Source organism: Chinchilla lanigera, unplaced genomic scaffold, assembly GCF_000276665.1.
Source record: "Chinchilla lanigera isolate Chin_1 unplaced genomic scaffold, ChiLan1.0 scaffold00013, whole genome shotgun sequence".
In the NCBI taxonomy this organism is placed as follows: domain Eukaryota; kingdom Metazoa; phylum Chordata; class Mammalia; order Rodentia; family Chinchillidae; genus Chinchilla; species Chinchilla lanigera.
Genome location: NW_004955414.1, coordinates 31,574,731 through 31,589,066, shown reverse-complemented (window position 1 = coordinate 31,589,066; position 14,336 = coordinate 31,574,731). Strand labels below are relative to the sequence as shown.

The window sequence follows — 14,336 nt, the reverse complement described above, 5'->3', positions numbered from 1 at the left end:
TCACCTAGTTTTATAGCCTGTGGGCTCATGAGATGTTTGTTCCCTTTGTTCCAGAGGCCCCTCTGCCCCTACACCAGGATGTGGAAACCATACAATCTGAGGCGAATCCCTGATGACATTGGCAGGTGGGGGAAACAAACTACTGAGCTATATGCTGAAAGCAGGCAGTGAGGAGGAGCATTTTGCTAGATGTAATGTCAGCACTTTCAGACCTACTTCTCCCCCAGAAAACCACATACAACTGGCCTGGCTTCTTTCCACAAAGGGTGTCCTTTATAACTTGAGCTTACTGCTGTGGGTCTGTTGCTAGCCTGCCCCATCTCCATGACTGTCTCTTCTGATGTCTCCCACCAAGTCACTGTGGTAGGGTGACCCCAGCGACCCCTGAGGTGTAGTGTTCTGTGATTTCTTATTCTCAATGTAACTCAGTTTTAAACAATAAGCCCCTTCCCAAAATGACTTCTAAAGCATGGTGAATGCCACAGTTAATTTCTTCTCCAGCTCAACCCTGCCATGTGGAAGAAGTCACTTGCAGAATGAAACTCGTACTTTATTTGTAGCTTATTATAACCATGGGCTTTTCTTGGGGCTAGCACTGCCAGTCTGTTTTTTCTCCTTGCAGCTGCTGACTCTCTCTGAGCTTAACTTGTGTTTGTCATGTTACCCTCTTCCCAGAACCCTGGGTTGGTATTCTGGACTATTTTATTCTTTTCCATGTATTATCTTTTGTTTATCTAGTTTCTTTATGGTTTCTAGTTTTCCTGTTGGCTCTTTTTGATTCTCAAAGCTCTAATTCTTTTTTTCCTTGCCAAGTTGTGTCCCAGTTGTCTCAATTGTAGGGCCTGGAGAAGTTGTATTTTGCTTCCAGCCTTTACTCTGCCATTTTTAATCTCTCTTTTTCTTGATTTTTTTTTGTTATTTTTACCCAATTCTTTTTACTTTTTACATTTTAAATTTATTTTTTAAGGTTTTTATTTTAAAGAGAAAAAAGATAAGTAAACAGTAATGAAACAGTTTTGAAACAGTTTAGTTGGACAATTATAATAGTTGGTGCATTACATATTGTTGTATTAGTTAATCAGAGTACAAGATATAGGCATGATATCTTCTCTAAACAATATTAGCACAAAACATTCTTTTCAAGGAACTAAGAGAAGCTAGCTGTAAAACTGTCTTAACTCTCTTGTGTATACATACATATTTTTCTTTTTCCCTTTCTTTCTTTCCCCTTTCCCCATCACAGTTTGTCTTTTCTTTTGCAGTTTTTTCCCAGTTTACAGTATCTATTGTATGTTTCAGATCTTATTTTCTTATTCAATTTCTCACACTAGTGAGAAAATACAATGTTTATACATATGCATCTGATTTATTTCACTTATGAGTATGGTCTCAAGTTGCGTCCACTTAGGTATAAAAGTCTCCAGTTTATCATTTATGGCTTAGTACTCCATTATATAAAAAAACCCATATCTTTTTTATCCATCCTTCTGTTGATGGGCACCTAGTTTTTTTCCCAACGTTTAGCTATTATAAATTGTGCTACTATAAACATGGGTGTGTGTATACTGTTGTGGTATGATGTTTTTAATTCTTCTGGGAAGATACCCATAAGCAGAATAGCTGGTTCAAATGAGACCTTTAATCTCAGTTTCTTGAGGAATCCCCACATTGATTTCTGAAGTGGTTGCACCAGTCTACATTCCCACCAGCAGTGGAGAAGGGTTCCTTTTCCCCACAGCCTCTCCAGCATTTGTTACCAGTTGATTTTTTGATGATAACCGTTCTTTCTGGGGTGAGATGGAATCTCAGTGTTGTTTTAATTTTCATCTCTTGAGTGATGAATGATGTTCAACAGTTTTTCATGTATTTATTTGCCATTTGTGTTTCTTCATGTGAGAAGTGTACATTCAACTCAGATGCCCATTTTTGGATTAGAATTTTGCATTTGAGGGGTCTGAATTTTTTCAATTCTTTATATGTTCTAGATATAAGTCCTTTATCTGTGGGATAGCTGGCAATAATTTTTTTTCCATTCTGTAGGTTGTCTTTTTATTCTGCTGGTGATTTCTTTTGTTGTGCAAAAGCTTCTTAATAAGGTGAGACCCTGTGTTGGTTACTTTTCTCTCATTTCTGAGACAAAATACCTGATGCCCAAAATTAAGGAAGGAAAGGTTTATGTTGCTCACTGTTTGTGGAGGTTTTAGTCCATACTTGGCTGGCTCCAAGGCAGATTGGCACATGGCAGGCACTTATGCCACTGAGCTATAGCCCAGGCTCTAGCAGCTTCTTTCCATTGGTCTTCCTTCATTTGAGGTCTTCACTATTTCTTTGTACCTGTACACATCTTAATTCTTTTTTCCCTGTCCTCCTTCCTTCAACCCTTCTTCTTCCTCCCACTTACAAAAGCTTTGTTTCCATTTTCTCCTTCCATTCTCATTTTTTTCTTTTTAATCACTTTTCTCTCCCCCACTCCGTCTCCTTCCCATTTGAACAAGTTCTTCCTCCTCCTAATATCTATCTTCCATTTTGCTCTTGTTTGCCCTTTGAGTTGCTCACACAAGAGAAACAGTGCAATATCTTTTGTATCTGGTTTACTTCAATGAAAATTATGATCTCAAGGTGAGTACATTTATCTAAAAATGTCTGAGGTTTATCCTTTATGGCAGAGTAGTACTTCTCTTGTATATGAAAACCACATTTTCTTTTCCATTCATCTGTTGATGTGCATATGGACTGTTTCTAAGATTCTGATATTATAAATTGTGGGGTGATACACATGAGTATGATGCTTTAATTCTTTTGGGAAATCAGAAGGGGAATTGCTAGGCCAAATGAAACCTCTAATTTTAGTTTTTTTGAGGAATCTACTTACTGATTTCCATTAATGTTTGCACCAGTTTACAGTCACATCAACAATGGAGAACAGTTTCTTTTTCCTCATTGACTTGCCAGCATTTGTTATTGGTTGATATCTTTTTTTTTTTTTTGGTTTTTTTCCAGTACCGGGAATTGAACTCAGGACCTCATGCTTGCCAGGCAGGTGCTGTGCCACTCAGCTAAATCCCCAGCCCCAGTTATTGGTTGATTTCTTAATGATAGCTCTTCTTTCTGGAGTGAGGTGGACTGTCAGTGTTGTTTTAACTTGCATTTAATGAATGACCAATGATGTATTTTCATGTATTTATTTTCTGTTTGTACTTCTTCATTTGAGAAGTATGTATTCATTTTAGATGTCCAGTTTTGGAATGTCTTTAATTTTAGGGTATCTCATTTTTTTTTTTTTAGTTCTTTAAATAGTCTAGATATTTGTCTTCTGTCTGAGGAGTAGTTGGTAATATTTTTTCCTATCTGCGGGTTGTCTCTTCACTCTGTTGGTGGTTTCTTTTGCTGTGCAAAAGCTTTTTAATTTGATGTGATCCTAGCTGTTAATTCTTTGTAATGTTTCCTGTACAATTGGGGTTTGGTTCATAGAGTCTTTGCTACATTTATGTATTAAAGAGTTTTACCTATTCTATCTTCCAGTAGATTAAGTGTTTCTGTTTTAATATTTAGATCTTTGATCCACTTTGATTTTAGGTTAGTGCATGGTGAGGGATATGGGTCTATGTTTAATCATGTGTAAGAACCTGAAAAAGTGAATAAAATCTAAAAGGTTCAATAGATATTGTGAAAGGGAAAGAAACTGCTCAAAAGGAAAGAACAACTGGGATGAAGGAAAAGAGAAGAGAAAGAAAGAAGGGAAAATATGTATATGTATACAGAGGATAACTAATATAGCTGTACTATTGATTTCTATTACTTTATTGAAAGGAACAGTTAATGTTTAATTGTTTGATCAATCTTACATGCCTATATTTGTTTATCTGAGTAACCAATTTGAAGATATCAATATGTAATGCAACCACCACTGTTAATTTCCTATCACCTTGTCTGAAATTCTGTATCGCTGGTATTGTTTTTGTGTTATTTTGTAGATGTCTGTCAATATGTTTTTCTTCTTTTATCTTTAAAATTAAAAAGTAAATAAATAAAATTTAATGAGAAGAAAGTAAAAAAAAATCATGTGGAAATCCAGTTTTTCCAATACCATTTATTAAAAAGACTATCTTTCTTCCAGTGAAGGTGTTTGGCCCCTTTGTCAAAGATAAGATAGCTGAGTGTGCTTGGAATTGTCTCTGCATCTTCTACTGTGTTTTATTAATCCTCAGGTCTGGTTTCTTTTGCCATAACATAACTGTAGCTTTGTAGTGTAACATAGCTGTGGATTGTGATGCCCTCTGCCTTGCCTTTGTTGCCCAGAATTGCTTTTGCTATTCTAGGTGTCTTCTGGTTCCATATGAATTTGAGTACTGTTTTCTGTAGTTCTGTGAGGCATGCTGTTGGTATTTTGATTTGGATTGCATTAAATCTGTATAACAATTTTGGAAGTATTGCCATTTTCACTATGTTGGCTCTTCCTGTCTATGAGCAAGGAAAATCTTTCCATTTTCTGATATCCTCTTTGACTTCCTGTTTCAGAGTACTGTAGTCATCATTGTAAAGATCTTTCACTTCCTTTGCTGGACAGATTCCTAAGTTGGATAGATTCTTTCACTAGATGGATTCATTTTTCTTGATGCTATTGGGAAAGTTGTTGTTTTCCTAATTTCTCTCTTGGTGAGTTTGTTATTCATGTACAGGAATGCTATTGATTTTTGTGTGTTGACTTTGTATCTGACAAGCTTCAAATATTTGATGTATGAGCATCAACATAATTATATATGTAAGAAGTTGGACAATGACCTGGAAGATCTGTGATGACTGCACATATACAAATAGAACAAAGAAGAGACAAATACCCAACCTTGGCACTACACCTTACCTTGTGCTGTAGTTTGGATGTGTCCCTCAAGGGTTCATGTGCTGATAACTTGGTTTCCACTGTGGTGATGGTAGAACTTCTAAGAGGTGGGCCTGAATGAGAATTAATTAGATCATGGGGGCATGTTGTCAGAAAGTATTAATATAATTTTCATGGGACCTAGTGAGAGTAGGTATGTGAAAGACTGGCTTCTCTCCAGTCTCAAGGGTTTCCTGTCTTGCTATGTGGTGTCTTCCACATGTAATCCTGCTATTTTGATACCATCCACTGTCAGGGCCTCACTAGAGTCCAAATTGATAGAGCCACCTGCTCGTGGGACTTTCAGCCTCCAGATCTATGGGCTGCATTTACCTCTTTTCTGTATAAACTACTCAGCCTCAGGTGTTTTGTTATGGCAACAAGAAATGGACTGATATACCTTTCTGATAAGAGCCTAAGTAGCAAAACAAATAAAATTAAGAGTTTTTTGGGGGCTGGGGATTTAGCTCAGCGGCAAAAGCGCCTGCCTGGCAAGCGCAAGGTCGTGAGTTCGGTTCCCGGTACCGGAGAAAAACCGAAAAACAAAAAACAAAAAACAAACAAACAAAAAAAATTAAGAGTTTTTGCAAAGGATGATGTAGTGGGAAGAGAAAAAAGGCAAAACTTAAAGGCAAAGGGAATGGAACAGCATTTACTAAGCTGTTTATTCATAGTATCTCTTTGGAAGGAAAGATGTCAAAGGGACCCTAAATGTAGTTCATCTTCATCAGAGTGTCCTGGGATATGCAGTAGAGGCCATAATACTGCTATAAGTCACATACCAAAACCTTGAAGAGAAAACCCATAAAAAGCCATTAAAAATAATGTGGTTTATGTCTAGATGTGCTCCTTCCAATGCCTCATGCACTCATAGGTTGTGAGGCATTGGGGTGGTGATTAGATCATGGGGCATGATGTTTGTCAGTGGGTTAGTCCATTGCTGAGTTTATATCTTAATGTGATGCTGGAAGGTAAAGCCTGGTTAGAGGAGGTGGGTCACTGGGGGTGTGATCTGGGAGGTTATAGCTCGCTCCCTCTCTCCCTTTGTACTCTCTCTGCTTCTTGTCTGCTATGAGCTCTTTCTCCTTGGCCATGCCCCTGCCGGTCACCTTGTCTTGAAGCCATCCTGCTATGGACTGAAATCATTAAAAACTGTGGGCCCAAGTAAACATTTTCTTCTTTAAATTGTGGATTCAGGTATTGTGTCCCAGTGATGAGGGAAGTAGCTAAGGCACATAAGTTTTTATTTAGAATGCTACTATATGGAATGATTCTGCCCTGATGGAAGAGTAGAAATTTTACACTGCCTTAGCAAAAGAGGTCACATAAGGTTCAGCTAATTTCAGAAATAGTCAAAGATTATTCTCAGAAAAGGGAAAAATTGTCCTTTTGCTTTGGGGGCTATTGGGTCACAGTAGAAAATTATTCATTTAAGGTTCTTTTACAGTAACTATATTTAATGATGTATAGATATAGATGAGATGTTATTCTATTTTATCATCTTTCTGTAAACCTTTAATTCTGTATGTGGATAACATAGATATTTAAATACATAGATGAGCTATGAGAAAATAAAAAAATATGCAAAGAATAAAAATAAGTGAAAATGAGAAGGAAAGGAACAATACTGAAGTGGGGCTGTATTCTAGGGAGTCTAATTAAAGCCTTGTGCATATTAGCCTTACTTTTTCAATATTTTAGTTTTATTTTTTTAACATATATCAACTTGGTATAACATAAAATTAACATTCTAATGTTTAGTGTGTGTTTCTATGAATTTTGATAGATATATAGCTTCGTGTAACCACTACCATAATTAGTATACCATACATGTCCATAATCCACAAAACTTTTGCATCAAACTGTTTCCTTTCTTGATACTTGGCAAATGCTTGTACATTGTGTGTTCTTATAGTTTTACCTTTTCTAGAATGTTATGTAAATGAAATCATTTCACTCGACACGATGCCTTTAATGTTCATCCATGTTGTTGTATATAGCTTTTATTGTTGAGTAGTATTTCAATGTATAAAGGTACTAGTTTGTTGAGGAACATTTGGGTTGTGTGGTAGTTACAGTAGAGTGTCAACTTGTTTGGCTTTGGGATATGACCAGAGGATTGGTGTGGCATGCATCTAGTGTCTGCCTGGGTCATGAAGGTCTGAACTTGGGGTGTATATCAGGTCTCTCACCCCTTCTTCTCTGGTGCTTTTCCACTGCTCTGCTTACTAGCCATTGTAAACTAAGCAGCTTTGCTCTTCTTTGCCCTTTTGCCATGATGTTCCTGCCTTGGAGCCTTGTAATCCACTGAAACCATAAGCTAAATTAAACTTCTTTTCCTATAAGTTGTGTCTGTTGGGTGTTACGTCCCAGCAGTGGAAAATTGACTAATACAGGTTGTTGCCAGATTTGAATGTGTGTGCTTGAGAATAAAGGTGCTTTTTAGCATTATTGTATAGGATTTTTAAAATGAAAATAACTTTTCATTTCTGTAGCATAAATACCTAGACAAGGGATTGCTGGAACATAGCACATAAAATTGCCAAACTGTTAAAGAGTTATAAAATCTGATAAAAAGTCAATAGCAATAGTGACAAAAAACAATACCTAAGAATACATCTAGCAAGGAGATAAGCAACACTCTTTGAGGCTAATGTTACAAATCTTTATTGAATGATGTATTAGTTAAGATTATGCTGTTTTAATAGATAATCTGCAGTCATCAGTGGCTTAGCAAAATTTATGTTTATTTCTTGCTCAGATAATGCAAACGGATATTTTGAATTAAGAATGGCATTCCTCTAAGTAGAGATTTAGGTTTGAAGTCTCTTTCTGTGTTTTACTTCTGCCATATTTAACAGGTGGCTTCCAAATTGGCTATGGCAAGCAGATATGGAGATGTATGCAAAAGATAGTGCTAGTGCTAGTGACTCCCATTTCGAGAGTTGACATGCTATGCATTATTTTTGTTACCATTTTGTTGGCAAGGGTTTAATCATAATGTCAACTACTGAGGATTCTATGAGTTTCACTCTCGCTGTCTAACTGATTCTACGCAGCCAGCACTAAGATGTCCTTCCTTCCAAACTTGATCTGTAGAGTCAGTACAATCCCACACAAAAGCCTACCAAACTATTATGTAGATATTTGCAAACTGATTTTAAAGTTCAGATGGAAAGACAAAAACCCAGAAAAGCCAATACAATATTGAAGAACAAAGATAGACTAACACTACTCAGCTTCAGAAAGGTACAGTAATGCAGACAATATGGTATTTACAAAAGAAGAGACAGACAGATCAACAAATATGAATAGAAAGCCCAGAAGTAAAGCTGCACAAATACAATTCACTTTATCTCTTGAGAATAGGCTAAGGGCAACTCGGTGGAGGAATTACAGTCTTTTCAACAAAAGCTGTTGGAGAAACTAGATATCTGTATGCTAAAAAGTGAACATAAACTCTGATGTAATTTTTTCACCTCCTTTTAAAACTAGTACATGTTTGTAGTACATTATAATTTTATTCTTTGTGGGGCGTTGGTACATGTACACAACACATCTTCATTCTTTTTTCATCCTTTTTCCCTCTCCTCCGCCCTGCCTCCCAACTCATCTTTCCATCTCTTGGTCACCTTCCCTTTTGGGAAAACCTATCTCCTTGTTTCCTATTATCTTTTATTTTGGCCTTTCATTTATTTATAATTTATAATTTATATAATTTCTTATATAAGAAAAGCCATGTAATATATAGGGCTTGTATGTGTCTGATTTATTTCACGTAACATTATGGTCTCAAGGTGCATCACTTTTCCTACAAGTAACTCGATGTTATCCTTCATGACAGAGTAGTAATCCACCATATATAAATGTCTCATTTTCTTTATCCATTCGTCTGTTGAGAGATAGAAGCTGCTTCCAAGATTTAGCTATTATGAGTTGTGATGCTATAATCATGGGTATTCATATATCACTGTTAATATGATGTCTTTAACTCTTTGGGGAAGATACTTAGAAAGGCAATAGGTGGTTCAAGTGGAATTACTAGCTTTAGATTTTAGGGATCTCCTTACTGATTTCCAGAATGGTTGTAATGGCTTACAATCCCACCAACAGTGTAGAAGTGTTCCTTTCCCCCTGCAGCTTCACCAACATTTGTTATTATTTAATTTCCTGTAGCCATTTTCTCTGGAGTAAGGTAGAATCTCAGTATTGTTTTAATTTGCATTTCTCTGATGGAAAGAGATGTTGAACATTTTCTCATGTACTTATTGGCCACTTTAATTTCTTTAGTTGCTCATTTTTTATTGGTTCTATTATTTCGAGGGGTGTAATTTTTGAATTCACTGTATATTCTAGATATTACTCCTCTGTCTCAAGAGTAGCTGGCAAAATTTTTTTCTTATAATATAGGCTGTCTCTTCACTCCGTTGGTTGTTTCCTTTATTGTGCAGAGAAATTTAAATTTGATATGATTGCATTTGTTGAGTCTTGGTACTATTTTTTGTGCAACTGGGCTTCTGTTCAGAAAGTCTTTGCTTATCCTTATGTCTTCAAGAATTTTATCTAATTTATTTTCCAGAAAATTGTTTCTGTTTTAATAGTAAGATCTTTGATCCATTTTGATTTTGATTTAGTAAATGGTGAGAGAGAAGGGTCCATATTCAATCCTCTGCCTGTGGATAGCACATGTTCCTAGTACCATTTATTAAAGAGTATCTTTCTTCTAGTGCATGTTTTTGATCCCTTTGTCAAAGATCATATCGCTGAATATGTCTGGAGTTGTTTCTGCATGCTCTGTTTTGTTCCATTGATCCATGTTTTTTTTTTTTTTTTTTTGGGTTAATGCCATGCTCTTTTTATTACTGAATCTTTATAGTACAACTTGAAGCTCAGAATGATGATGCCTCCTGATTTGCTCTTGTTGTCAGGATTGCTTTTGCTATATTAGGTCTCTTCTGGTTCCATATCAACTTTAGGTTTGCTTTTTCTAGTTCTATGAGGAATGTTGTTGGTATTTGATTGAAGTTGCATTAAATTGTATATCAGTTTTGGAAATATGGCTACTTTGTAATATTGGTTCTCCCTATCCAGAAAAGGGGATATCTTTCCATTTTTGGATGCCCTGTTTAATCTCCTTTTTTCAGAGTACTTAGTTTTTATTGTAGAAGTCTTTTACTTACTTGGTTAGGTTAATTCCTGTAATCTTGATGGTGTTGTAAATGATGTTTTACTAATTTCTTTCTCAGTAAGTTCATTATTTGTGTATAGAAATGCTATTGTTTTTCCATGTTGATTTTGCATCTTGCTATGCTGCTGAATTTGGTTATTAATTGTAGAAAAGTTTTGTTGGAACTTTTTTGTCCTTTAGATAAAAGATCATGCCCTCTGCAAATAGTGATAATTTGACCTCTTCCATATATATATGTATGTGGGGGCAAATTATATATGTGTGTATATATATATATATATATATATATGAGATCATATATATGTACATGTATATATACATATACACATATATATGGCAGAGGTCAAATTATCATTTCATATATATATATACCATATATATATATTCCCTTTTATTTCTTTCTACTGCTTGATTTCTCTGGCTAATATTAGTGGTGATATTGGGCATCCTTGTCTTGTTCCTAATTTTAAAAGGCTTGGAGTTTTTCCCTAGTTACTATGATTTCAGCTGTAGGTTTGTCCTAAATTTTTTTTTTTAATCAGATCAAGATAGGTCCCTTTACATCTACTTTTTAAAGGGATTTTTATTATGAATGGATGTTGGATTTTGTCAAAGGCCTTTTCTGCATCTATTGAGGTGATAATGTGATTTTTGTCTTTGTTTCTGCTTATGTGATGTATTGCACTTATTGATTTGCATATGTTGAATCATGCTTGTATCCCTGGGATAAAAGCTACTTGGTCATGATGTATGATCGTTTTGATAATTTGTTGCATTGTTTACCAGTTGAGTATTTTTTTTTCCTTTTTTTTTTTTTTTTGTTTTTCTTCCGGTACCAGGAATTGAACTCACGACCTTGTGTTTGCCACTGTGCCGCTGAGCTAAATCCCCAGCCACTGGTTGAGTATTTTTGTGACTATGTTCATTTAAGAAATTGGCCTGCAGTTCACTTTTTAAATTGGATCTTGGTCTGCTTTTGGAACCAGGGTTATGTCAGCTTCCAGGAATGACTTTGGGAGTGCTCCTTCCCTTTTAATTTCATGAAAGAGTTTGAGGCATGTTAGCATTAGATCTTTCCTGAAGTTCTTATAGGAGAATTTTGTTTATTCTTTCAGAAAAATAGCTCTTCAAATTTTTTTTAGTGACAACTTTATTAATTTCTGTTCTGATCCTTATAGTTTCCTTCCTTGTACTAGCTTTGAATTTGGAAATTCTTGTTTTGCTAGGACCTTGAGGAGCATCATTAGGCTATTTGTTCTCACTCTGTTTTTCTTATATGGACATTCAAAACTATAAACTTCCCTCTTAGGACTGCTTTTATTGAGTCCCATAGGTTCTGGTAAGTTTTACTGGCATTATCATTTGATCTAGAAACTGTCTAACTTCTTTGATTTCTTCTGTGACTCATTGGTTGTTCAAGAGGGTACTGTTTAATTTCCATGTGTTTGCATAATTTCTGTGATTTTTTGCCACTGATTTCTAGTTTCTTTTTTTTTTCTTTTCAGAATTAAATTTTATTTCACATTGATAGAAATCATGAAAAACATTTACACGGTCCCACATTACAGCACAATATTTCAATGGAATAGTTCTTGCTATAAATAAGATCTTACTGATTTGTATAACTGAACTAAGTCTACAGTTCTGCAAGGTAAAGCAGAATAACTTAGTAAATGTTTAAAATTTTTAAATTTAGAAATAAACATATGGCTTCATTATAAACATCCTATGTAGTCCATTTCTAGATTACTTTCATGATCAATTAGCACCATAAAGATGCATTCTTAACATTGTTTTGGTAAGTTGAAATACAGCAGAAAAATTAACTCAGTTCAGAAATATGAAGCAGACATTTTTGCTACATTTTAAATTACATGGTAACTATACCATATTTATAGGGTTCTGATTAACTGTTATTATCCATAAAATTGTTTTCAAATAATTTTTGACTATTAATCTGGAAATTTTGACTACTTAAAATCAAATGACTGCCGTTTTTATGTCTGCACAAAAGACTAATCTTTAAAAATAATTTGAAGTGAAAATTTCAAGTAAGACCACTGGCAGATTACAATAAAGCAACTTTGTCATTTTCTACAGTAGTTGGTTTCAAAAATATGTACAGAGAAAGAAACCTTAATGTGACAAACCTCAATAATTTTAGAAATTCATTTTTAAGATCTGTCTTAAATATTTCTGTACATACTAGAATATGATCTAATTATTCATTCAACTGCTTACATAAAAATAATAACCTTTTATTATCAGGACTGCAGACTCTAAGTCTAAATTTGAACTGAAGTATAATGATTTGAAATACATAATGTAAGAAGTTTAAATAATGTTTGGTTTCTTTTAAAGTGTGTATAGATTTTAAATATCTTACATCTGTAATTGAGAATGTCAAATTACAGCATATATTGATGGTAGATGTCTACAGCAGGGAGGCAATAGGTTCGGTCCGCTATGAAGAGTACTCATGAAAGAAAACATTTTTTTCCTTGAGAAAATATTAAATAAAAACAGCATCAAGGAAAAGAAAAACCTGGTCCCTCAGATAAAGGGGCCATTAAATGAAGAGAGCAGTGTTACTCTTTACTGAGAAAAGCATCATCCCTCTTATCAAGAATAATGAAGTAACATCTAATTCTTACGTATTACAATCATTCTGTATAATGAACACATACAGAAAAATACAGACACTGCATGGTGATCGAGCAACCCTGGAATAAATCCATAGACTAGATCATTGCATGCATAAATCACTTACACCTAAACTGTTCATTTTACCTGAACAAAGTTTCATTAGTATACTGGCAATTTTCAAGTGATGTAATAAAAAAAATCTGGTTGTATTATTTTATTATTTTGCTGAATTATATGTGAGAAAAAGAACCTAGCTGCCTCACCTATTTTAGTACTAGTATATTCTGGATCACATTATACAAATACATGTATAGAAACTTAAAAGATCATAAATTTCCCACAAGGAAATGTTATTTATTATATATCATTGATGTGTATTTGCAAAACATTTTAACACTGCAAACATTAGAAGTTTTAGGATTGGGCTTGAGAAAAGTGTATCCTCTACTACGATGTTGCTGGTGTACTTCTACACAAGGCCTCTTAATGACGTCAATCGATCCGAGGTAGGAGTTTATCAATGAATTGCTTGACATCCATCATTTCCTGCTGACACGAGCTATGCATCAGCCTTCATAGATTTTGAATGTCACATTGGCTGGATTTACCAACGATTTCAGTTTTTCAACAGTAGGGGAGCCAAACATTAGGGGAACTAGAGGGTCACAATCCCCGTGACACTGGAGAATAGAAATATCTTTGTTAACACCACTGACAGGACCCTGTGGGAATGAAGCCCGGAGTGGAAGCCAGTAACTAAGCGTGGTGACACCCCCCGACAGTTTCTGCTGTGTGGTCAGCGCAGTGCATAAAGACAGAGCTCCTCCCTGAGAAAATCCTCCCAAAATAATTCTGTTAGAAGGAATGCTGTTCTTCACCTCTTGATCTATTAAAGCTTTTACATTTTCTGCTGCCCTTTTAATTCCAGGTTCATCCTCCTGAGAATCTGGTGAAAGCCCAATGATATCAAACCAAGAAGGCATAACCATGTTCATATTTAATGTTTCAGGCATAACAGGCGCGTGTTGGGCAGATATATTTGATATGTGAATTTCTGATACCTGCAAAGGCTTCTGCCCATCCATGCCCGGTGTCTCCCAATCCGTGAAGGAAAATAACCGCGGCGGAGGCCTTGCGGGCGGCGGGCAGACGGCGGGCACCGGGGCGGACATATTATTGCCGCACATGCGCCGGCCCGTGGCAGCGCGTCAGGAGCGGAGGGGCTCGCGCGGCCCAGGGCGTGGAGCGGCGAGTCTCGGCCCGCCCTCCGGGCGCGCGCATGATTTCTAGCTTCATTGCACCATGATCTGATAATATGCATGAGATAATTTAAACTCTTTCGCATTTACTTAAGTATGCTATTAAGTTTAGCATGTGGTCTATCTTGGAGAAGATTCCATGTACTGATGAGAAGAATGTGTGTTCTGTCATTGGGTGAAATACTCTGTAGATATCTGTGAAGTCCACTTGTTCAAAATTCCATTCAATTTTGTTATTTCTTTGCTAAGTTTTTTGTTAGTTGATCTGTCTGTTTGTGGAGTGTTAAAGTCCCTCATTACATTTGTGTTAGTGTTTATCTGATCTTTTATGTCCAGCAGTGTTTGTTTTATGTAGTTGGGCATG

General features: G+C 35.7%; 1 pseudogene; it reads right to left on the bottom strand.

Moving 5' to 3' along the window:
* Positions 1-13,147: 13,147 nt before the first annotated feature.
* On the bottom strand, positions 13,148-13,986 carry LOC102005366 (annotated as a pseudogene).
* Between the last annotated feature and the right edge of the window lie 350 nt (positions 13,987-14,336).